Here is a 27817-nt window from a genome sequence, read left to right on the forward strand (position 1 = left end):
ATGGCGGCTACCCTCGGGACATTCCGTTGGTCACAGCCTGCAATACAGAAAATCATGATGGGAAGGTGTGTCCTGCGCACATCAAGGGACAGAGAGAGAGTGAATGAGAGAGAGAGAAAGAGAGGGAGAGAGAGAGAGATAGACGGGCAGAGAGGGGGAGAGAGATAGACGGACAAAGAGGGGGAGAGAGAGAGATAGACGTACAGAGAGGGGGAGAGAGAGATAAATGGACAGAGAGGGGGAGAGAGAGAGACGGACAGAGAGGGGAAGAGAGAGATAGAGAAAAGAAGAGAGGGAGAGAGAGTGCGAACCTACGCACCCATGCCACACTGCTCATCTGCTACCACTGGTGTGTCTCCAATCACGTGCCGGTATGTAGTGCAGTTCACCAGGTCCTACATCTGAGACAGACCCGTCATCTGTAACAGAGTCCAGATACATGAATGGCACAGTACATACGATTGCACACGACATCATCGCCCGTCCGCCCCTGCACACCCAGGCAGCTGCACCCCACCCCGTCCTGCCACCCAGCGGTGCATGCCCGCCCCTGCGCACCCAGGCAGCTGCAACCCAGCCCCTCCCACCACCCAGCAGTGCATACCCGCCCCTGCGCACCCAGGCAGCTGCACCAAAGCCCCTCCCACCGCCCAGCAGTGCATGCCCGCCCCTGCGCACCCAGGCCTCACTGCTCACCTTTCGCCCTTAGCTTGTAGCAATGAGGACCCACCACGTGCCGCTGCAAGCCACAAGCCCAGGGCCCGCGGACATGGCGCCCTCCACATCATGCAGCCCCACTCCGCAGGCCACCAGGTCTCACTTTTGGTGCTGAGTCTTGAAGATATACCAGTGCACCCGGCCTCATCACAGGCTGCACACCTGCTCAGCCCTTGAGGTGCCACTAACTCTGTGACCCGCGAGGCCACGCCACGTGGTGGTAGGCCCCCGCTGTCCGCTGGCTCAGGCCTACAATGCGGTCCAGCAGGGCACCTAAAACCTGAGCAGTCCGGACCGCCGGGACGGGGCATCATCGCAGGTTGCACACTCGCTCAGCACTTAAGGTGCCCCTACCTCAGTGCACCAAAAGTCACCTTCTTGTGGTGGTGTGCCTGTGCCGGCCGCAGTGTATTCGGTGCCACCAAGTCTGTGCCCCGTAAGTCATGGACCCTCTATGATTGGGTATCGTGGTGCGGATGCCATCATGTCACCTCCGGGCCTGTGGAATGTGATGTTGCAGGCCCCTGGGCCCCCATGCCTACATGCACACCACACGGATACACCCCGAGAGAGGTTGGAAATGGTGTTGAGCACTTGCACCCGGCCCTTTTTATTGGCAGGGTCACATGTGCTGTGACGCGTGTGCTGGATGGGTGTGGTGTGGGTGTACACCAGCCGTGAGGGAGTGGCTGTGGCATGCTGACAACTAGACCTGTGACCAGCAGATCCCTACAGGGAAGTCCTGGGACATGTAGCGTTGCCCCCCCCTGTGAACGTAAGCGGAGTGGGCTGGCCTGGCGTATGCCAGTCCAACGTAAGGGTTCGAACAATGACCCCGGGGCTCTGGCCGTTGTTCCGTGCGGGGCTGGACAGGGAAGTAACAAATGCGTGTGTCGCTGTTGTCGCGTCGGCGCCACCCGAACAACATTCGGCAATGTGTCAACCTGTGACCCAAGTCCAACGACATGAGCCACATGGACGTAAGAGGAATTCACTGACCCTACATTCATCTATACTACCACACTTGAAAGACCATAGACACAACACATATGTGTGATTGAGAATGTTTAATGCACATTCAGTGGAGTGTTGCATCTGGAGCAGTACAGGGCCATCATGCAAACCCCACGTGACGATGCAGGCCCGTGGAGGGCCAGCCAGAGTCCTTCAAGGAATGACAAGTCCAAAGGAAGAGGAAGAGTTCAGTCCGCAGTCGGATAGCTGTGTCATTGGCGATCATACAGAAAATGGCAGTCCATTGCGAGATCCAAGGTAAGTGTTGCAGAGTGTATCGGGGGACAGTGGAAGGTGATGATGCAGAGGGCAGAATCAAGCTGAAACCGGCCATGTGGCGGAGATAAATGCTACAGTTTTCTCCGTACCAGTAAGGCGGTTTCATCCACATCTTCGTCCTCTGCTGTGTCATGTGCCTCACGTGTGGGTGGTGCTAGCCTTTCTCCAGCACTGTGTGGCAGTGACACCTCAGGGGCCGGAGGTGGAATGTCTGCAGCACTGTGTGGCACTGACACTTCAGGGGGCGGAGATGTGGATGTAGTGGTAGCAGCAGCATGCATCAGCACCAGGCCTTGTGGCAGCAATGCCATGAGGATGGTTTTGAGGTCACTGTGGAACCCATCTACCTCTCGCTGGTGTGCAGCCGTGGCAGCCGCTCTTTCCACATTGGCCCGCTCCATGTTCTCCATGAGCCTCCGCATGAGTCCCAACTCCCGGGCGAGCTCGCTGAAGCCACTCTGACTCGACAGTCATTCTTGTCTCAGAGTCAGAACTCTGGCGATGTCAGCCATGGTTCGTTGGAGTGCATGGAGCAGACTATGGGTGTCCGTTAGGGACTGTGAGTGGTCCCTGATGGGACTTACACACACACGTATGGCATCTAGTTTGTCTGCCATGCGGTCGAAGCCCACCCGCACCTGTTCAGCCAGCTGCTCCTGGCATCCCAACACATGGTGTTGGAAGGCCATGTGTTCTTCGTGGTGGTCCTGGGAGGCAGCCGTGGTGGTGGGTGCTGCCTGCTGTGTGGTCTGTGAAGGGGGTGGGGTGTGCCCGTTGCAGCTAGGCTGCCCTGCTCCTGGAGATGGGCTGCGGAGACCATTAATAAACTCTTTGAGGGTGTCGGAGTCGAAGCTGTGGTGGTCTTCTTCGTCATCAGAGATGAGAGGTTTGGGCTGCTCTGCAGGAGGTGTTTACTGTCCCTCTGCAATGTGAAGGGGAGATGCAGTTTGACAATGTGTTCAGTGTGTGTTGTTGAATTGAACATGTTCACATACAGACTGCATGACTGTGTACATCGTGGATGTTTTGGAGGGGCTGCCTATTTGCTGTGGGACAGTGGACATTTCGACAACATCACGGATGTGTATTTAAACTTGTGCATTGTCTACTCACATTTCCCTGCAATGCCACTTGTGATTGGCCAGTGTCTACACCCAGTGGGTGCCATGTGTGTCCTGTGTTCTGTTGTGAACATGTTGCGGTTTGTGCCACTTTGTTGTCAATGTTGATGTGCTCTGTATGTTATGTGTGTGTGCTTCATCGGGGGGGTGGCCCCTGCTGCTCTGTTTTGTTGCCCCTTATCCCTTTCATGCGGTCTGCCTTTGACTTCTGTGCTTGTACAGTGCTGACATGTAGCATACTTGGGTACATTGTTCTCTTGGTGGGAGTTGGGGTCTGGGGCATGGTTTGTCCGCAGATGTGCTCAGCTCAATTGTGCATGTGTGCCATTGTGCCCATCTCCCCCCGTCCCCCCAGTCCCTGGTCGTTACTCACCCTGGTGCTGTTGTGTTTGGTCCTGTTGAGCAGTGTCCAGTCCCCCGACTCCAGCCACCATCTCCCCACTGATGACTGTGCTGTGAACACCATTTCCTCCATGTCGTCCTGCTCCTCCTGAGGCGCAGGACTGCCACCTCCAGTCTGAATTGCTGCCTTCCAGTTGTTGGCGAGTTTCAGCTTTGTTTGCACTTGACATCATTCCAGCGCCTCTTGACCTCTTCCATTGTCCTCTTCAGCACTCCGACTGCATTCATCTTGTCCACGATGGAATGCCATAGTCCATTTTTTGTTGCCAATGACACAGTGGAGGTGATGAACAGCAGTTGATGGTGTTCGACCACCTCCGTTTTCAGGATCCTGTTTTCCTGCTGACTGAAGCGCTTCTTCCTACTCTTCTTCTCCTTGCCCTTCCCTGGTCCTGAGGTCCCAGGCAGGTCCTCCGGGGGGCTTGTGAGTTTCTGGTTCTCCTCTGTGCTTGCTCTGGCAACATCCATTGTGCTTGGCTGTTGTTTGGCATTTGTTTGTCAGTTTTTTTTCTACTTTTATTGTGATTTTTCCTGCCTGACGCGTGTGAATTGCAGGCCTGTAGCTTGTTTTCGCAGATTTTGGATCACGATTGGCCTCATCGCAGCTTTTTTTGAGTTCGCTTTTTTCATTTTTGTGGCGTGGCATTGATTTTATCGCAGTCAGTTGACGCGTTATCTGGGGAATATCGCATGGTACCGCCGTGTTGTTAATGCCTGGTTAACACTGTGTAAATTCCCCGCGATGGACTGCGATGTTGAGGGTTGCGTTAAGTAACTTTTGCGATGGTTATCACAGGTTCTTGAGAATATACCCCTAAAAGTGTTAGAATGGTCAGTCCGGCCCGAATCAGCGTAATTTATTATGCATTCTCTATGTTTGGGACATTTGTTCTTGCAGAGGGGCATTTGATTACCTACGGCAAGAGTATGTTTTACTATGTGTTTTATAGAATGCGCACCTGGAATGGATAACTTTAGTTTTGTTTGTTCTTCATTTTTAGATTATGTAAGTTTTTACACTGGTTTTAAAATTAAATATGGGTTATATAATAAGAGGCTAATATGTCTGTGATGGCCTTATGAATTTTGTATGGTGTGGAGCACTTTCTATGCAGTATATTTAAAATAAAAGAAATACCGTGTAACTGCATAGAATAAGGCTACAATCAAAGAAAGATTATCGGCAATGGTAAACATTAATTACTGAATGGTGCAAAATTGCAACTGAAGCTGAATTGCATGCATTGCAAAGTTGGCAGTGCAACTTTTCACTGCCACTGGGCTGACCGACTGGTGCATAACATTAGTTTTGTGCGTTTAGGTAGTGTGAACAATGATGCGAAATTGCACGGGCAAACAACCTAGGTAATCTGGAAATGTTAATGCAAAATTACACCACTGCAATCTATGTCATCTGGAAATATAGTGCAAAACTCCCCGGGGACCTGTGCAATCTACATAACTGGCAATTAAGCCGCCAACTGCACCAGCGACTGTGCAGTCTATGCAATCAGATAATGAGGGTGCAACACGGCCTCACCACCTGTGCACTTTATTTAGTCCAGAAATAATAGTATGTAATTTCTTCCACCCTGATCTGACGAGACGCATGAACATTTCCACCATTATCATGTATTACAGCACTGCTTCATACGTTAAAGTCTCTGTAAATTCATGTGTAGGCTCTGAAAACATGCTTTTAGGCAGAATAAGTGCCTTTTCCGCTCCCTAGTCTAAACAGATAAATTGATATGATGCAAATCTTCAAAACTGAAAAAGAATACAAATTAAAAGTACTCACTGATACTCCCTATTCACAAAGCCTATGGGGAAGACGATGGATATTTCCTGCCATAAAATTACACCTATATTATAAGCAACTTTTCAGCTATTTATGAAGGGTGGAAAACAGGAGTATGCCAGGAATTCTCCGACATGTGGATTTTGTGATGTATATCAATGCATAGCCTTTACATATGAAAAATATCCAAGTTCCAGGTCGAACATTGAGGATGCATAAATGTGATATAAAAGTGCTTTTGTACATGTAAGCGTTTTTCTTCACAGGGAATACATTTTCTCCGTGGAGAAACCCCTCTACGTTTATTGTAAATACAGGTGTGGGTCCTTGCCCATTCACACTCTGGAAACATATTATGCCCTGCCTTTCGCAGGAGTAAACCTGTGTGGATTTCCAGAAGAGGAAACGACCTGAAAATGGTTTGCTAATACCCACCAGATTTGGATTTTTTCCTTTGTTTTCAGGATAACACACATAACACCGTCCACAATATTTTCTAACCTTCCAAATATGGTAATTCCTTGATTCGTGTGGAGGTTTTACATTCCGAAGTGCACTTTGCAACCATAAAGTGCCATACATCCAGTTTGGGTACTTTCATTTTCGAGCCGCAGGATATATAGAAGTTTTTTCAAAAGGATAGAATTTAGAAATTAAAAAATATTTTATAAAAACTACGGTTTTCTCCTAAATAAACAGGATATATAGAAGTTTTTTCAAAAGGATAGAATTTAGAAATTAAAATATATTTTATAAAAACTAAGGATTTCTCCTAAATGAACAGTGTTTGTAAATGTTGGTACAGCAGCTGTTTTTAATATCTAGTTATTCCTCTGGTGCATCTTAGAAAATAATGTTATCCTTCTGAGACGTAAAATTTGAGTTTTAGAAGCTCCCCAAGTTGGCTGAAATGCAAAACTGCATAAGTTGCTCCACAACAAAACCAGACATGTTTTTCAGCCCAGCTACCTGACACAAAGCGTTAGACTGAAGTAGCTGAGACTGTGCCTCAGCCCAGACATGTATTGTTAAATGTGACGTGTTCAATTTATCATTAGTTATGAAGTGAAAACGGATGAATACACATTCAATTTAGTTCGGCTGCTTTCTTCATTTATCACAGCCTTACATCATCCATCATCTCCCCCCTCCACACCCTTTTTTCTGATTTGAACAAATAACACACTTTCATAAATTTAATCTAATTAATCATAATTGTAAGGTGATGTTCCCTTAATGGAGTGAACATCAGGTTTTATAAAGTTTTCTTGCAATTTTAATAAAATGTGTGCCAGATAGGATCTGCGAATGTTCTGTGATGAGTTGAATCTCCTGTTCGCTCTTCGCGCCCGTCGGTACTGTTGATGCACCAATACTGGAAATTGCTCAACCATTTTGTACATCTTTATCTAACAACTGCTCCCATTAATTGGAAAGTGTTCATCACTCCTGGAGACAAGATACCATCTGTAGGCTAAAGAAAAAGTAATTTGAGGAGTGGGGGGGGGGGGGGGGTGAAGGAATTCTACTGAAGGTGTTATGGTAGCTTACTGTGTGAAGTTTTGAACAAATAAAAGCTAGGTACTTCACTCTCACGTTAAATTGTTCAACTCACTTCTTAAGATTGTGTTGCAACAGAAAATAAGTAAGTTTTGCAATTAAGAATGTAGGACTGATATTCCAAAAATAATGAATACCACAAAATTGAAGGCTTATTCCTTTGAATTACATGTTATTACTCACTATATTGAATTCTGATGCCTCTGTTAGCCATAATTCTATGTATGTGGATTGTCCACAAAGTAGAAGTCAACAGTCAGTACATAAATGCACCTTTTCTTTTAGATCTGTTGTTAGCCAAGACCTTTTGATTTTACTAAATTATTTACGTATAATATTACTTTTTCATGGTTTTCAGCCATCCTTCTTCATCCATTCGCATATTGATCTGTCGTTCACATTTTTCTCTTGCCCACTACTGCATGGGGCAACGGGTCAGCCCACTTTAGCCATTGGCTAACTTCACTATGACAGCATTCTGCTCTTTCACAAGGTTTTCCCTTCAGTGCCAGGGACCACTATGTATCCACAATGTAATATGTGCTTTTGGAGATCAATGATTTTGTTTCCACGCAAAGTTTTGAAAAAAAATATTAGCAAAGGCCCAGCAGCCCCCTCAACAATAACGTTTTCAAAAAGATGACAAAACAAAACATGCATTGACAAAGCCAAAAAAAGGCATCCAATGTCATTCCTGAATTTATGTAATTATGACGCACCAGGGGTATGAATTGCATGCATTGAATTTACAGGATCATTCATCACATTCCCAAAGCAGCATGCATTTATGTTTAATTTAAGCAGGCCTACAGGGCTCCAGTTGTTCCTGGCTCTCCAGTCCTTTGGTAGAAACTCCTTCCTCGCCAGGGCAGTATGAATGTTTGTTTTTTTCAAGCTAGGTTTTGCATTCATATCCTACTAAAGGTCCCTGCTTGGTGGCTTATGTGTGATCCCTGGCATTTTCAGCCAGGCTTCTGTAGTGATAGGACAGACATTAAAATGATGGGTCAGATCAGCTGCAAATGCCAAGTAACATGGTGGAAGGGGCATTTGAGAAATGTTGTTGTCTTCTAGATCTGAAGTTTGTGTCGCTAAGGGATGGTGATGGTGTACAAAGGAAGAGTAAGATACTATGCCTACCTCATGAGATGAACACTAGACGAACAGGCAAGGGTGAGCATCAATCTATATATCTAACTGTTGCTTCAGGTTAAATGCCTTGATAGGAGGCCAGAGTCCTTTGAATTTTTGGAAGGTGTATCTATTGTAGTTAGATTTAAATACTTCAAAACCTCTTTATTCTATAATAATAATATAATCCACATTTGTAAAGCGTGAACAGTCACCCGTAAGGGTCTCTAGGAGCTGGGGGCCGTCGGGAAGATTAAGCAAGCTATTGCCCAGAGTCACATGGTGCTGGGCTAATCTGCTGCCGGTGCCGGGGATCGAACCGTGATCTCCAGATTCCGGAGTCAGTCGCCCTGGCTGCAGCGCCACACCTCTTCCCCACGGCGCCACACCTCTTCCATGCACCTTCCCTTTGATCTCTCTTTCATTTAGAACAATCCACTCGATACTGGTCCATGGAATATAAATCCTTCTAAATTAAATAAATAATATAAATTAAATAAAATGTACTAATGTTCTATAACAATATTTCTAATGGATACACAATCTTCCCGCAGATTCCTCACCTTAACAATATCTCTACTAGGCATCAGCAAATATTCTCCCCAGCAATAATGCTTCAGCACCACATGGTGGCACCATGCAGCCTCTGGAAATTATCACCCACAGGACATTACAACATGGAAGTGTACTGGGCATCCATTGGCACACTGGCATTAGTTCTTGGATGTTTTTCTGCACTCCACTGAGATGTGCAGAGAGCCACTGATAGAGTATCAATACAATAAAAGTGCATAACATGTTTGCATATCTTGGAATCTTATTATTTAGGGCACTAACCCATTAGGGGAGGAGGGAATGCAGAATCTGCAGGAAAGTTATGCACCCACCAGAAATATCATTACCAAACGTAAATATTTCATTCTTCTGATGGATATATCTTCTTTCAGAGTCCTTAACTTAAGAATGGATCCCAAAGCAATACCTACTGAAGTGGTGGAATTGAGTAGTGCACATTAACCAGAGAAATTATGCAATACAGTCCCCAAGTGCCTGTGTGCCTTAGCTGTGAGGAAGCAATGTTTGGCAACAGTGGGGAGGAATGGCTGCAGGTCATCCAGGCAGATATCAGCCACCGGATCATCTCTGGGGAGAGACATTCATAGGAGCCATGGCCCTAGTTTGTTTGGCACAAATGCTCTCTTGAGGGTGTTTCTTAGCCTAGACATGGAAAATCTTGATACAGAGAATGACCCAATGAGAAATAGGGCTTTTGGTCACTACCTTGTCCTTCCTTGCTCCAGCAAAACCTACAAGAGCTAACAATTCACTCTGCACTGCCAAGTGTGATCGATGTAATATGACATGCACAGCTGGGTTTCAATCTACGTAACCTTTCCTCCTCTTTGTTGGGATGAATAGAAGAGAAGAATGATGGAAGGATAATGGTGAGACCACATGTGTTATAGGGTTCCTACAAATATAGCAGGACTGTGTATTAGACTAACACAAACTTCACAATATAGGGACTCAGTTCACATATATGAACAGTAAGTGTTGGTGGTTTTCGCCTAGCTCATAGTACCACATCCAACCTCTAAACCAAACAGAGTAACAGATGTTGTTGGTAATCTCAAACATGATACTCTGATTCACAATTAATGCATGGTAACATATCTAACCCTTTCATTTGGTCACTCTTGCATGCCCAAGGTAAACACAAGAAAGATACGCCAATGCGGTTCCAAACATTTATTGAAATGATCGTATTCATGCTTAAAATGCATGAGCTACGATTATTAGAAAGATGAGAGATGTTACTGTAATCGGCATTATTAGAATGGTAAACAATATGAACAATTCAACCATGTTAAACGTTGGTAATGTTTGCTTGCTCACTCCTATCTGCGGTCCTTATGAGTTTGGTGGTCCAATGGACCGCTGAACCAGAGGTGGCAGCCCGTGGACTGCCAGACTGGTGGTCTGCCTGCCGCATTAGAACTGTGGCGGTTGGACCGCCAAGGGACCACTGCTGTCACCAGGTATCCACTATCCCTGGTGGTGGTGCAGCGGTCTGATACCCCTAATATGCTTGTGGTGCAGCTCCGGCACCGCCAAGCATATCAGGAGTTTCCTCACAGCCACACTTTTCATGGTGGTGTGACCTCCATGAAAAGTGTGGCCGTGAGGAAAAAAAAGGGCCCTGAAGGGCCCACGGTTGCCTCAGCCCCATGGGGTGAATGCAGGGGGGCACATGTTGTGCCTCCCTGTTTTCATGTACCCCCCTTTCCTCCAGGGCATGTACTTGACAGTCTATGCCCTGCAGGAACTGCCTTTGACGCTCCCATTGTGGTGCCTTTTTCAAAGGCACCGCAGTCGGACCACCAAAGAACCGCCTGCCAGAGTACAAATATGACGTACTCTGGTGGGCGGTCTTTAATGGGTTTGGCAGCCTCAGAGTGGGCTGGCAGCATGGCAACCCCGCTCCAAGACTAACAAAGTCATATTAAGGCCCTGTATCTAATACTTTACTAAAGAGACCATTGTGGGAATACTCTCTGCCAGATCAGTTGGGATAGTCTAACCGCGTACCTTGATCATAGATGCCAAGAAACAGGTTGCAGTGCACAGGTTATCTTCCTTAGCTGGGTGGAAATCGAGTCAGCAGAACTGCATCTCAGTAACAGTTCACAGCAGTTTTGTGATAATACCAGTATGGAAATTCTCCTCTTAAAGGGTTTTAGCACAGAAGCGGTCTATATAATAAAATACTGCTCTTATCAACTGTGGCAGAGGCGCAGAGCAGCTCATTTGGTTTCATCTACCTATGATGAGGTGTCTCCTAATGGGCACAGAAAGAAAGGAAAACAATTACATAGTGTTCTTTATATACGACCCTGGAACTAACTGTACAGACTGCAGGGTGTCGTGCCTATCAGAGATGCATGTACAGCACATTCATGCATTAGCAGAAGGTGTGGCATAGGACAACACGAGAAAGATATGTCAACCTAAGGAGTTGAACCTAAAATGGAGAATAGACGTGAGCTACACTACAGATGCAGTGAGAGAGCCTGGAATTCTCTGACCCCTGGCAATATTGTCTTATAAATGAGAAGTCAAACCAGGCAAGTGTTCAGTGCCTTAAATGGAGATGCCATTTAGAAAGTTTACAAATGATTCAAACCCACTGAGAAAAAATAGTAGGAGGAAAAAGTAAAGTAAACACCCTTTATATAATGTGCTACTTGTAGATTGCACACCACCTAAATGACGGCCTAATAACGAAGATTAGTTACAAATCTGGTTGGTCACAGGGCTCTGTTGCATCCCATATACATGTGTGATGTGATGAAAATGTATTATCAACTTCTCTAGTTAGGAAATTATATCTGCTGAGCACAACTCAATGTGAACACACCACCTCAATGGTAAAAGAAGGGCAATATCACATTTACACAACCTTAATAAATAAAAAACACAAATTACATAAGTATGATGTTACACGTAGACATCCAGTAGCACACCCCAACTGGACTCCATAATGACTGATATCAAAATAGAAAGCAGGAAACCTCCTTAGTCGCATTGTCAAATGTTACCTTGTAATAAGAACGGAGGAAAACATAAAAAGAGTATTCTCCGTAGCCACACCATGCAATGATGCCATATATAGACAAGCATTTGCAATGCATTAGGTCTCGCATTTACGCGAGTTTGAGCTATTGACATTGCAAATAACAATGCCTATTGGCATTGTCATTTACAATGCCAATAGCTTTAACTCGTGTAACTGCGAGAACTATTGCATTGCAAATGCTTGTTTGGTTTGGAGTTGGCAGAGCCTTTTAGTATTGATATGACCACAATTAGTCAAGAGGCTGCAGGCTAGGTCTTGAGGTCAGGAAATAAGCTGAGGCCACAACCGAAAAGGGCCGGAGTGGAACTCCTGCTAAATTTTGCTTCAAACTCTGATAAATAATGTAAGGGGAAAGGGCTCCAATTCAGAGCTTGTGAATGGATAAATGCCCGCGCAGGAATGTGATTCTGGAATGCTGCCACATAAAATAACATGTATTTGTTGATTAAATCAAACCTGCGCATGGTGACTTTTAGAAATTCAGTGTGTTTGCTAGTGTGTGGGCAAGTTACTTAATACACGCCATACTTTCAAAAGCAGTGTCTGTACACAGTGAGCTATGGTAAAAGTTGATCAGCCCTCTGTTTACTGCGCAGCCCCTGCTTCCTGCCAGGCCAGACTTTTATTTTGTCACAGAAGAGCAACAGTGCGCATGCGCTGGGTGACTAATGCGTAATCGTACTTACGGGTCAGGGCTGGTTTGGCAAAAGATGCAAGATGGGCAGTTGCTTTAATGCGTTTACTCTGCTGGTGCCTTTGTTAAAGATGAATCGCGGCATGCCGTGCTAAAAAAAAATACATTTAGTGGGCCGACCTGCGCACAACAAAAGATAAGATGCACTGGCGCCATTGTAAAATATTAAGCGCGCTATGCTGCGCTGCAAAAAAAGATAATCACATATAAAATGTTACCTTGCACGCTAATGCAACCCAACCATAGAAAAACACCTAAAATTACAAGAACAATTACAAGAACAACATGTCGGGGAGGTGCGATGATTAAGGGACAGAAATTGGGTTAAATCGCCGGGGACAGACGAAGAGATGGCGTAATGAATGGCCAGAACTGCCTGCTTTGGAACTGCGTGTGGGGGGAGGGGGCGGCTAGATTCGAGGTGACAAGAAGAGCTGGGCGAGAAGGGAGGGGGGAATGTCAGCAACAGAGGAGCCCGCGAAAGTGAAAGTGATCGTGATTACGATCGCTACGGAGGAAAGACACATGGCGCTGCGCGCGTGCACGTTCACGTGCACTGTAGCTTTAGGCCACGGCAGCACTTTGAGAAGCCCACATATAAAATGTCTCTTCGAGCCTTTGGCTCGCGAGACCTAAAAAACGGAAGGGGAGGAAACCCCCTTTGCCATAGTATGTAATGTTACTATGTATCACCATGTAGATACAGGCCTGACAACCACAAGCTAAAATGCCTGTACAAAACCTTGACCATCTTTACAGGCTGTAGAACAACTATTTAAAAACAATTATGAAACTGTCTACTCAGATACAATGTAGCTACCTCCTGAACTAAGGTCACAGTCTGTAGGGAATTAAACACTTATGTAGCTGTGGCTAACTGCTACAATGCAATGTAGCTACTCCGCAAACAGAGATCACAGCCTGTAGAAAATGAAACACATTTGAAGCTGCATCTGTCAGCTTCGATACACTGTAGCTAATAATCTGAAAATAAGGTGTTGCATCTCACTAAAGCCGATATTAGAAAATGCCCGCCTGTTCAGTGCCTGTTTATTTCCTCCCCCACCAACTGATTTCAATGGCATACACCTGAGCAGGTCCTGAGAGGCTGAATGCAGCGGATGAACAGACCCTAAACAGCGCAGACATTTAAAGTCGATATGGTTGCTATCGGGTGGACTGGCCCCACATGATATTAGTAAGTGATTCACAGTTAAACAGAACATCAGCCCTACCCAAAATAAGCAATTCACTGCTGTGGCCACTATAGCCACATGTCAGAGATTAATACATAAGAAAAACGATTCACTAAATCAAAAAAGGTAAAAATCATATGAATAAAGAGTGCAACCAACAACAAATGAAGCCAATCAGCAAATTAATCCATAAATCATCAACATCAATCATATATTTCTAGAAACCAGACTTATCTTCTACCATAAGGGCATGTCATAAAGTGGTTCCTACAATGACACTAATGGAACTACTTCCAGACCCTATGACCACCTTGCAGTGGCCATCTTAGAATAACATGGGTTTCCATGTAATGCATAGCCACCTAGATACATTAACCCCTTGGCTGCGGCGGGAATTCCACCGCAGCGCTGGGGGGGTTTGGGGGCAGCACGGTGGCGCTGTGCTCATGACGGAGCCACTCCGTCATGAGCCACGGTTGAGCTGTGCTCATGACGGAGTGGTTCCGTCATGACTCCGCCCACTGCGCTAATCGCCCGCACAGGCGGGGAATCAGCGCAGCGTGGGAGGAGCGGCGGCCAACGGCCGCAGCATGACAGAACCACTCCGTCATGAGCACACGGCACCCGTGGCTCATGACGGAGTGGCTCCGTCATGAGCGCTGAAAGGGTTAAAGGGCTTTGTTACCAAACCAAGCCATGACTAGTATATTCTAATGTATATAAGTAGGGAACCTGTTAACACATCAATCACAACAGACCCATACGATGATGGACCAGTCCTATTATAACTAAATAGTGCATGCTATGAACGGTCTAATACTCTGGGCTTTTGCTACACTGATGTCAAGTTCTTCACCACCTAGGATGAGGATGAAAACAATCCATCAGGAACAATATCAATGAAGTTAAATGTTCATTAACTAAATCCAGCCATTCCAGATACCTCAAATAAAAACTAAACTGCTCTAAATCCTATGTCTACCATGACCAGTGACAGTTCACTAATTCAAATTATTGAATCAAATAAAATCTAATTGAAACAATATAGAGCGACCATTCTTCAATATGTGGAATGTTGTCAGGAACCCATTATGACTACACAGTCAGATCATACAAATTGTAGAGCACCTCACATTGATCCCAGAAAACAATATTATAATGTCAGCATTTCAGTACTACAGCCAAAACACCAGACGGCAATGGATCTTACTGGAAAAAAATCAAAAATTCAGAAGATTATTATTTCACTAGATGATGAGGGGTAGAGCCATACTCACAGGTGTCTCCCCAGAAAGGGATTACATTTATTATCAGTATTGTGTCTCAGTTGTGTAGCTTATAATCGACAGATCTATTTGACCTCTGTCTGTCTGAGGACCAATTGTCTGTCCCCCACAACGGACATTGAGTGGGATGTAATCAATCCCATGAAACCAGAATCCCGTACCCTCTTTATGACATGGTGTAGCTGGTATCACTATGTTTAAGTGCTCTACAAAGTTTCTGAATAAGGAACTTGAGACTCCAAAGTGTACCATCCACTGATATCTCAACACATTTGCAACCTATCATATAAATTACAAAGATTGTGTTACAATTAATGAAATGTCTCAAATTGTATTCATGTGGTTTGTTGAAACCTGACATTTTTGGTCCGATTTTTTGCCATGGACACACATATTGCAATTATTGCATGTATAAAAACCCAATGGTTTTGGGGGTAACTAAGTGCTGTTCTGCAGTGATGATGTTAACGTAACTGGGGCACAGTAGGTGTCTGAGGGTATGAACCTTCCTGTACACTAACTATGGGTTCTTACAGATGACATTCTTGAGGCCAGGGATCTCCAACAACAGGTGCCAGTGTTTCCTATGGATCTTAAAAAATCTTATCACTGTGCATTGTGTATTTTGTAATAAATGACACCTTGTCCTTTGTCGAATATTGGTGTCCCGTTTTTGAGGCTTCTCTCGGGACACCCTGGATTTTGTTCTCAGCCACTATGAGCATGTCAACATCATATCTCCCATCCAGGAAATTATTTGTAGCTTCTTTAATATTGGTTTCAAACCTACTCTGTTTACTGCAGCTTTGTCTGATATGGACCAGCTCACCATATAGGATGTTCTTGGTGACTCATTTGGCATGCGCACTGGAGGCATGCAGAATACTATTGTATGCTGTTTTCTTTTGGTACATTGTACTTTGTATGGCCCGATTCTCAACATAAAACTGTAAATCCAGCAAATCAGCTTTGTCTCTATTATAACACATAGTCAATTGGATAGTATATGCATTATTATTAAGAAATCCATAGTATTGCTGCAAATGCTCAACCTAACCTGTCCAAAGGCAGATGGTGTAATCGAAGTACCACCTCTGAAAGACAATATGTTCGATCTAGAGGGAGGCACGTGAGCCCCAAGAATGCTCCCGCTCATACCAGCCCAAAAACAGGTCAGCATAAGAGGGAGAAAATTTGGAGTCCATAGCTGTACCTTGAAGTTGATGGTACCATAGCCCATCGCATAAAAAGTAATTCTTGGACAGTATCATATCTATCATGCTAAGCATCATCTGATTCCATTTTAGAGTGATCATATCTATCATGCTAAGTATCATCTGATTCCATTTTATAGTGATTGGCATACATAGTGCCCAAAAACGACTTAACTGCGATAAGGCCAATGTATTTACGTATAGATGTGATAAAGACTTGTCACATCAAAAGTGACAAGCATTAGTTCATCAGACCATGGCAGATTCTTGTATTTGTTGAGAATATCCTTGCCATCCTGTATAAATGCTGACAGCCTCTCTGTTGGTTAACCCCCCAAGATATGATGGATCTCCTGGGAGAGGGAATCCTCCTTTCTTATGCAGATAAAACATAGATACATTGAAATCCTGCATTTCTCTCTGGTAGATATTTATATTCATCATAGGATAGTAAGCACATGTCCCTCCGTTCATACAGTTTCATATTTATGAATACTGTAAGATCATTCATCGGGTTGGACTCTATACATTCATAACATTGGCGGTCCCCCAACTGTCGATTTATTTCATTGGTGTCATCGCATTTACTCATTACAAGTACATTGCCACCTTTGTCTACTTCACAAATTACTATCCCACTGTCTTTCTTCAAGTGCCTGCTTTTCAGCCCAAGTCAAGTTGAATCTATGTTGTGAACATGGTCTAATTGTTGTATCGATTATGATGTAAATCATGTGTGACCTTATCACTAAAGATATCTATGGACAGAGTGGGACGGACAAACTTAGACCATGGCCTAAGGCCACTGTCTTCATCAGCATTTTGAACATTATTCAAATCATCTAATAGTGTTACTATGTCTATCATCATTTTCAAGAGACAATAAACATTGTAAGTCTTGTGCATCAGAGAAAGTATGTTCAAGATATGTATGTCATGTTGTAATGGTAACAGGCTTACTAGGCCACTGAATGAAAAATTAATTTGTAAACACATCAACGTGTATGTCGGTATTATCACCCTTTGTGACATAATCCTTTACTTAATACATTAACCTCATCCATATCTAGATTCCTATTGGACAGGTCGATAATATAGAGCCCTTTTCGTATGTCATGTCTGTATTGCATGTCCCCATTACCAGCATGACCATATCATGTACTGCCTGTATTTCTATGTTTTCTTGGATTTGGTATGGACCCCTGGCCTTTCCACCTTTCTTCCCTTTCCATCTTCTTCCACTCCTTCTGGTTGGTTTATGTCCTTTTTATGTTGTTTGTTGCCCATCAGTAACCTCTCCAGTCCCTTGAGAAGGACAAGGGGCCTGATACTAAAGGGGTGTCCTGAGTCATGTTGCTAGATGTTGCACTACCAATGAATGTTAGGGAACTAGTGCTGCTCGATCTGGATTCAACACTATCCTCCCTAGCTTGTTTCCTGTCACCAGTCATATTAATATTGTCATATTTTTTGTCAAACCTGTAGATACCTTCCTCTCTATAGTCATGATCATAAGTTTGTTTCAATTTTTTATCCTTTAGGTACTCTTGGTGATAATTTTTAATCTTATTTAAGATATCATAATTTTTATCAATCAACTCCTTTGAGTCAATCATGCCAATCTCTTTCTCTAATTTAGCTGTACATAATTGCAATTTTGCAACCTTAATATTGGAATTCTTGATTAATTTGTACATCATTGTACAAGAAGCATTTTCTAAAGTATTTTCCTAGTCCCCCAGGAGTTCTTCATCTATATCTTCAAATTTCGGGAAAATCAAAATGTGCGACCCCCTTGGTATTTTCTTATTGTCCAAGTATTGTTGCAAAGTGATGCCATCCCAACACCACAACAACTCTTGCTTCTTTAGGCATTCTAGCTTCTGAAATTTTGGTCTCAGTTCTTCAATATGTTGGTCTGTAGTCAATGGCATGGTTGATATTGATCCTATAACAAATAGGTTCGGTGCCAATTCCTTTCTTCTATCCTTGATTTTCAACATGTTCATATATCAATTAGTATGGTCTAATACAAAAAGTCCCGAATAGGGAGTGCGGTAATTCCCACAATATATGTTAACAACCACAAGGCAACAGCGGATGACCAGTCACCACACCTCCCACATTGTTCCATAAATTATATTCTGGTGCACTCTCACCCCTGTACCATCCGTTGAATGATACCACTGCCAGGCAGAAACGTGTGGAAAAAACAATAAGGGAATGTGCACCCAATGAAAGAAAGTTCTACTTTTCCATATTATAGACTCTTCTTTATTTTATTTTCCTTTTGATCCATAAAAAGAGCCAACGAATTTCATTCAAAGAATTTGAACTTCTTCAGTGCTGTAAACATATATACAGAAATATTCAATCAAAATCATACCATAATACAAGACAAAACATAAATAAAACATATTAAAAACGGTAAATAGACATAATATCGAAAAAATAATATCGAACAACAAGAATATCGAAGTGAAAATATCGAGATAACATTAATATCGAAGTGTAGAATATCGAGGTAAGTAATATCGTTTTGTTTGTGTTTAGTAAAATATCGAAGTATGAAATATCGATGTAGTAATATCGTTTGAAGATAATATCGATTGAATAGTTTTGTTAGAAATATCGAAATATAATATATATATTGTTTAAAATGTGTATTTAGTGTATATTGAATAAGTAAATTTTTTAATTATATTTATAAATACTTAATTAATGTTTAAAATATAATTAATAGTGTTAAGTAATTTATTGTATGATATGTTTTAGGAGCGGGATGTTGGGTTATTAGGGGATAAGGGTGGGGAGTGTTTTAAAAATATTAGTGTAAAATCAGATAATAATTTAAAAATAATAAAGAATAAATAATTATGAATAGTAAATTGTAATGAAATTTCTAAATTAAATATTTATAATTTAGAAAATAAAAAAGAAATTATATATATTTTTTAGGAGCGGGATGTTGGGTTATTAGGGGATAAGGGTGGGGAGTGTTTTAAAAATATTAGTGTAAAATTAGATAATAATTTAAAAATATTAAATAATAAATAATTATGAATAGTAAATTGTAATGAAATTTCTAAATTAAATATTTATAATTTAGAAAATAAAAAAGAAATTATATATATTTTTTAGGAGCGGGATGTTGGGTTATTAGGGGAGAAGGGTGGGGAGTGTTTTAAAAATGTTATTGTAAAATCAGATAATAATGTAAAAATATTTAATATTCAAGATTTCGAAATTTCAAAAAAAATTCGAAATTATATAATTAGAAATTATAATGAAATTTTAATTTTGTTTTATGAGTGGGATGTAGTGTTATTAGTGTATAAGGGCGGGGAGTGTATTAAAAAGATTACTGTAAAATTGGATAATAAATTATAAATATTAATACTAAAGAATTATAAATGTTAAAATTTGAATGTAATTTTGACAATGTTTAAAACAAAATTTCAAAATAATTACGAAATTAATTTTTTGTTTAATGGTTGGGAATTTGGGTTATTAGGGTGTAAGGGTGTGGATAGTATTTTAATAATTATTACAAAATTATAGATTAATAAATAAATTTTTAATTGGGAATAATTTAAATTTGTGAACATTTTATGTCAAAATCTAATTATATAGTTTACATTGGAAATTATAATTTCAATATTTATGTTGTATTTATGGGTGGGATGTGGGTATATTAGGGGAGAAGGGTGGGTATTAATTTTTAAAAATAATAGTGTAAACATAGATCATAAAACAAATCAATTTATTAGTAAATATTGTGAAATCTAAAATTTAAAAAAAAATATAATTAAATAATTGTATATTTGCAATTGATATGGAAAACATATTGTACATATTTTTTTTTGAATTAGGGTTAATATGGGATAGGGGTGGGTATTGTAACTATAGTATTGTTAAATTTAATAGTTTTTAAATGATATCTCATAGTTAATAAATGTAGATTATTAATATTTTAAGTGATGTTATAACCAGCACCTTGTCTCAGTTTGATCTTTCTGGAGTGGGAATATTAAATTAAATTGGGTTAGTGTCCAGCACCTTCCCTGAGTTTATGTTAACTGGAGTGGGAATAGTAAATTAGATAGGGTTACTGTCCAGCACCTTCTCTGAATTTATGTTAACTGGAGTGGGAATAGTAAATTATTTAGGGTTAGTGTCCAGCACCTTTCCTGACTTTATGTTAACTGGAGTGGGAATAGTAAATTATATAGGGTTACTGTCCAGCACCTTTCTTGAGTTTATGTTAACTGGAGTTGGAATAGTAAATTATATAGGGTTACTGTCCAGCACCTTTCCTGACTTAATGTTAACTGGAGTGGGAATATTAAATTATATAGGGTTACTATATAGCACCTTCCTTGATTTTATGTTAACTGGAGTGGGAATAGTAAATTATATAGCTTTACTGTCCAGCACCTTCCTTGACTTTATGTTAACTGGAGTGGGAATAGTAAATTAGATAGGGTTACTGGCCAGCACCTTCCCTGAGTTTATGTTAACTGGAGTGGGAATAGTAAATTAGATAGGGTTACTGTCCAGCACCTTCTCTGAATTTATGTTAACTGAGTGGGAATAGTAAATTATTTAGGGTTAGTGTCCAGCACCTTTCCTGACTTTATGTTAACTGGAGTGGGAATAGTAAATTATATAGGGTTACTGTCCAGCACCTTTCTTGAGTTTATGTTAACTGGAGTTGGAATAGTAAATTATATAGGGTTACTGTCCAGCACCTTTCCTGACTTAATGTTAACTGGAGTGGGAATATTAAATTATATAGGGTTACTATATAGCACCTTCCTTGATTTTATGTTAACTGGAGTGGGAATAGTAAATTATATAGCTTTACTGTCCAGCACCTTCCTTGACTTTATGTTAACTGGAGTGGGAATAGTAAATTAGATAGGGTTACTGGCCAGCACCTTTCCTGAGTTTATGTTAACTGGAGTGGGAATAGTAAATTAGATAGGATTAGTGTCCAGCATCTTCTCTGACTTTATGTTAATTGGAGTGGGAATAGTAAATTATATAGGGTTACTGTCCACCACCTTCTCAGAATTTATGTTAACTGGAGTGGGAATAGTAAATTATATAGGGTTACTGTCCAGCATTTTCCCTGAATTTATGTTAAGTAGAGTGGGAATAGTAAATTATATAGGGTTACTGTCCAGCACCTTCCTTGACTTTATGTTAACTGGAGTGGGAATAGTAAATTATATAGGGTTACTGTCCAGCACCTTCCTTGACTTTATGTTAACTGGAGTGGGAATAGTAAATTATATAGGGTTACTGTCCAGCACCTTCCTTGACTTTATGTTAACTGGAGTGGGAATAGTACATTATATAGGGTTACTGTCCAGCACCTTCCTTGACTTTATGTTAACTGGAGTGGGAATAGTAAATTATATAGGGTTACTGTCCAGCACCTTCCTTGACTTTATGTTAACTGGAGTGGGAATAGTAAATTATATAGGGTTACTGTCCAGCACCTTTCTTGACTTTATGTTAACTGGAGTGGGAATAGTAAATTATATAGGGTTACTGTCCAGCACCTTTCTTGACTTTATGTTAACTGGAGTGGGAATAGTAAATGATATAGGGTTACTGTCCAGCACCTTTCATGACTTTATGTTAACTGGAGTGGGAATAGTAAATTATATAGGGTTAGTGTCCAGCAGTTTTCCTAACTTTAATGTAGGTGAAATGGGAATAGTAATTTGTATAGGGTTAGTGTGCTGAATGTATATGTATTGTGTTATTGAAGTATGTTTTTGGATTTAAGGTTGGAAAAAAATGTGATTATTTACATTTTTAAACAATTAAATTAGCTACTTTATATATGTAAGAGTTATAAATTATGAAATCCAATGACACATTTTATATTTTTATATAAGCTTTATTTTTGTTGAACAAAGTAGACAGATTATTTTTTTTTATTTACAGAATGGAGTATACATTAGTAGACATACAGCAAATATGCATTCATTTGTGTCTTTTTGCAATGTTTTAAGGAAAATAAAATGTATTGATATTATCACATTTTATAACAGAAGTATTGAGAATTACAAAAATACATACATAACATTTATTACTTTTTAACATTGTTTGCAAATAAACATATTCTTACAGTATTCATATAATAATGTTTTTGTTGCCTATATACATAAAAAAAATCAGTGCATATTTAATTTCTGAAGAATATTGTTTCTTTTTTATTTTGTTGTTGTACATAATTAGTACATGACAAAAAGTATATTTTTATGCTATGTATTTTTAATGATGATTAATAATATTATTGTAGGAAATGTTAATATTATTAATTTTTATCTTTGATAATTATATGAAAACAATTGTTTTTCAACATGTACATTTTGAAAATAAATTTTAAATAATATAAACATTTTATTATAGTTTGTACAGTTGTGAAAAAAAATTACTGTATTATAATCATAATAATAATGTATTTATAATTATTATGACTATAATTTTTAAAGGTATTGTTCATTATAAAATAATTTTCAAAAAATTTGGATACATTTATGTTATATTTATATATGATTATAATGTTTTAATTTATTTACACTGATTTAAGTAGGGATTTTCATTTAAATGGGATTATTTTGTAACCGCTTCATGTTATTTTGGGTCATTTTGGACTGAGGAAGCTCGCGGTTGGAAGCTGCGTCGCGTTGAGCAAGGTAAGGGGTGTTTTAAGTATTAAGTGTTATTAAATACTTATGTTTAGGGTAGTTAGGATGTTTATAGTGTATTGATAGATAATTTAAAATGTTTTGGGTGTTTTTGACGTGTTAGTAATGATTTAGTTACGTCTGGTTGTTTACTGGTTGTGACGTAGTTTTCGAAGTAAATATTGTGATTAAATATGTGTTGTTTTGAAATGATGTAATTGTATTTATTAAATGTATTTGGGTGTGATTGTGTGGGTGGGTATGTTTTGTTCTGTTTTTCAGGTAAATGTTGATCCATGTTTTTTCGAAGACCAAGACGCGTTTTTTTTTTTTAAAGTGTGTGTTACTTGATTTAAGTAATATTGTTAACACACTTTTTAACTTTTTACGGGATTTCATGGAGCGTTTCTTTTGATTTTTCACTTCTTTTCGGGTTTTTGAGGGTTTGGATATTATGATGGAAAGAGAGACGTTATTTGTTTGTTTTTTTTACAGTGTGTTTTAGTTAATGAAACTAATAAAGTTATCACACTGTTTTTTTCACCGGGATTTCCAGGAGCGTTTGTTACTATTTTGACCTATTTTTCGGGTTTTTGAGGGTTTCACGTTTTGGGATTTGTCGAGGATGGATTTACATTGGATGTGTAGATTTTTTCTTTTTTGGTGGCGCAAATTTTTAATTATTACTATGGATCGACATAGAAATGGAAGGAGTCTTACTTGGTGGAATTCATCTTGTATGGCTACATCAATGGTAAGTTATATTTTGTTATAATTTGGGTGGGAAATGTTATTATAGTTTATTGTTATATATATTATATTTACAGAAATAATATTTAATTGTACATATATATTTCCTATATGAAAATGAAATGTATCTGACAATTATACATTATTTTGGAAAATATAGTATTAATATATCATTGCAATTGTTTATTGTATTGACCTATTTCATTTATTAGCTGTGTGTATGTTAATTATAAAATGCTTTTGGCTATTAGTGATAGGTAGTCTAGGCCACTTGTTGATGGGTATAGGTTTACTTGACTTTGCAGTAGATCAAACATTTGTTTGGTTTGTTTAGTTAATTTAGGACCTATTTGAGTAACAGATTGTTGCATACGTAATTCTTGGTAGCTTTGTTCTTTTTGTAGAGATTCCAGGAGTTTTTGTAGGGTAGGTTTCCCTCTGCTTGTAGTTGCTTGGAAGGCATTATGCCATCCTTCAACACTATTGTTTGTTTTGGATTGTTTATTTAAGGTACTCAGGTATACATTCCACCAAGGAATGTGGAACTTTGGTTGTCTTCTATGTCCTGATCGATGTAATCTTCCCACCCAGGTGTCCTCAAAGTAGTCTAGGAGTTGGCTTAATTTTTCTTCGTTCTTTTTGTAATAGGGACTTTCAATTAGAATATTATAGTGTTCTGCTACATCTGTTACAGGTATGTATGCTAGTGCTATTAGTTTTTTAACCTGGTAGGCAAAAGTACTATCTGTAGCATATTGTACACTTAGGGTGGACTTTTGCAGATGTCTCCATAGACTCTGGTTAAAATGATAATAGCAACCTTGGATTGCTGTGTGTGGATAATTTTTTAGTATTGAATTGATCATGGCTAATTCGAAATCCATAATTATTTTTTGTGGGAAATAATTATTGGTTTCTTCTTTAATTTTGGTTAATATTTCTATGTATGTTGTTTGCTGTTTATTTGGTAAGAGGGCATAGATGAATGGAATGTTAGAATGTTGGTACAATCCATGCACTGTGTACAGCTGGTAAAATGGTTTTGGACAAACTTTAAAAGTTCCATCCATCATCCAAGTGTCACATTGTTGTAATTTCACTAAATTGTTTGCAGTAGCAAACATAATTATTCTTTTCTCAGGAGATTTGTTGTCAAAAAAAATAAATGGTTCATTACTGTGAGTTATGCTTAATTCTGGGGGAATGATTACTGTTTCAAATGTTTTAGGGGTAGGTAAAGTTTTGGTAGTTAGTTTTTTTTGTCTAGCTATAGTTCTTTTTAAACTATCAATTGGGGGTAATTGTGCTGATGCATGGTGTGGTATTTTTATTAATTGTTCTTTGAGTATTTGGGTGGTGGGTTTATCAGTGCTAGTACTTGCTTCTTTAATGTTTTCAAGAGCATTTCTAACTTCTATCTCTGTAATGTTGGGGGGGTGATTATGTTCTTTTACAGAAAGAACAGTGGTTTCTTTTGTAATAGCTCTACCATAGCATTTGTTTAAGTAGTATTTGCTACATTTCCAAAACATTTTCAGACCACTTTGTTTTTCTTGTGTATATACATAACCCATATAACATAACAACATTTTATTTTTTTGAGACGTTATAAATTCAGCACCTTCAGTCATGTTGTTCTGTATTATGCTAAGGGAGATGAAAAAATATGTTGTAAATATAAACAATGTTATAGATATTTTAAATATATTTACTTTTTAGTGAATATACTTACATAGTATAATTTGATGTGTTGAAAGATGTTAATTAGCTGACTTCAAGCTTTCAGTTTAATCTTGGAGATAGATTTTCTGTTGATAATAGAAAGAAATGTGTTAATAGTTGGATACATTTTTTTGAATGTGCTACTGTTTTAAGGGGAAGGTAACATTCTGGCTGCGTATTTTAGGCTGTTTAATGATTGAGGTTTATATACTTACCTATTTCTTTGGTGCAGTAGGTGATTGCGTAGAAGGTAGTTTTGGATGGTTCAGTGGTTTTCTGTAGAGGAGACAAATAAGGAATAAATATTTTTTAGAATTATTTTTTTAATTAATAGTTGTAGGTGGGTAGGAAAAAGTAAAACAATACTTACATTGATTAATATTAGAGTTGTGGGGATGTCCAAAATATTTCTGTCTTTTTAGAAGGTATCTAGAGAGGCGAAATAAATGTAATTAAATGAAGTGTAGTACATTCATTTATAGAAATAGTTTCAGCTGTAGCATTCTAGATTAGTTGCTTTATAAATAGAGTTTAACTTACTTTCTGTAGTTGTTAAGTTTTCTTTAGGATTGTAATTCTTCTTTCAGGAAACAGTTGAGTAGAGTTTCGTCTTATTTCTTCTTTTTAGTTTGTAGTGTGAAAGAGATGTTGAAATGTAGTGTTTTTATAGTGTGCAATTAATTAGTTGCTTCATTTCATTGGTTTAATTTGAAATGTGAGCATGTCATTGGTCCACCTTAATTGTTTTTTTCTTTTCCGGCTGTTTGTTTCCTTGTAAGGGAAACGCTAATTTGCAACTTATTAGTAGTAAGTCTTTGTTTATTTGTAGTATTAAATGCTTTAAAGATATTTTTAAATGTGGTTTAATGCATGTATAATAATTATAAAATTATTTATGTAGTGAAATGTATTCATATTGTTTATGGAATGTTTATTTTTAAATGTATGTGTTTGAACGAACATTTTAATGTTATTTACGTGTTTTATTATGTATTACAATGTTAATGTATGTGTTGTGCTTAAAGTATATTTTCTTCATAGTTTTTTACATAGTCGATATTGTGAAATATTCTATATTTTGGTTGTCTATATTTCTGGTTTCGATAATTTTGTCATTTACATAGTCATTTAAGAGTAGACGATAATTTTGTTAACGATATTTTTAAATTCGATATAATGATATACGATATTTTGTTAAGACGATATTGTGTACTCGATATTTTTGTACTTTCTTTAATAAGTATGGTGAGTCGATAATATTGTAGTCGATAATTTTGCAACGATATTTTAAGTAGTCGATATTTTGGTAATCGATATTATGTCAGTGATCCATTAAAAACACTACAAAAAGGGTTAATTACCATCATACCTTCTAACACCTTTAAAAACACGCAATGACACAGAAGCGACTCATGTACAAATTGCCCTACTGTGAGGAGGACTCTACATAATTGTCCATGTGCTATAAAGCATGTGAGCATTTCCAGTCAGCAGTGTAATACCTTAATCAAATGCAATTATCAAACACAATTTACAGACTAAAGGAATTGGCACAAAAACAGTGAGATATCTAACACCAACACACATCATTTGTGTAACACCAAGGTAAGGAAAGGAGTATTTACCCAAAGGGTTTGAGTAGTTAATTTGATATCCAACAGAAATTACCCCCATTTCTATATTTGTGACATACAAAATGTAAAATATTATCAGTTTAGCTTGTGGTTCCAATCTTCACATGTCATAATGCATAATGCTTACTCTTCCTATTGGATCAAATTGGGGATTACTTATTACACTTAATAAGTGTAATTTCCAATTGGGAGAAGGTGAATATGTCATGTTTGGTACCTATGACATCGCAATGATAATCCCTCTTTAATGGTAAAGTTGGATTTCTCTTTACAATCGTGAAAATTGCACTTTTAGAAAGTTAACAAGAAACAAAAACTTGCTGGTGGAGCTGCCATGCCACGTGCAGGTGCTGACACTGGATCCAGTTACCTACCCAGAGGGGGACAGGGTGTTTGTCATGGTCAGCAGGGTGCCTCGGGCTCTGCCGCATGAGCTGGACCTGAAGGACCTCGAAGTTAAGTACAATGAATCGGCCAAACAAATGAGCATCCTCTCTGAGCACATCGATAGCCAGAGCCAGGTGAAGGTGTGTACTCCTGTCAGATTTGATCTTGACATCAAGACATTTGGTACTGGCAGTATAAAAATTCAAAAAGTCGAATGTGACAACTGCAAAATTGAAACTGAGAAGGGAGACAGTGTTCTGCAATCAGTAAAGAGCCATCACATTTATGTCTGTGCTAAAGGCGGCAAAATTGTTGGTCGTGGAACACTTCATGGGAATTTGGATATATGTGCATCAGAGAAAATTGTGACGTAACAATTGAAAGCCATCACGGAAAAATCACAACAGACTCATCTGATGGTTCTTTGAAAGCCTGAACACATCAAGGAGCAATCAATGTCTATATAACCCAGTTGGGTAAGTTTGATCTGAATTCACAGGAAGGTAATATTACAGTTGGGAGACAACCTTTACAACGCAGTCATTACATCGCACTACATTTATAA

The 27817-nt window shown here is 39.4% G+C and overlaps 1 pseudogene; it reads left to right on the forward strand.

Annotated features, from left to right (window-relative positions):
• Positions 1-27817, forward strand: LOC146866479 (protein FAM185A pseudogene; annotated as a pseudogene).

This window comes from Triturus cristatus, chromosome 2_1 (genome assembly GCF_964204655.1).
Source record: "Triturus cristatus chromosome 2_1, aTriCri1.1, whole genome shotgun sequence".
Taxonomy (NCBI): domain Eukaryota; kingdom Metazoa; phylum Chordata; class Amphibia; order Caudata; family Salamandridae; genus Triturus; species Triturus cristatus.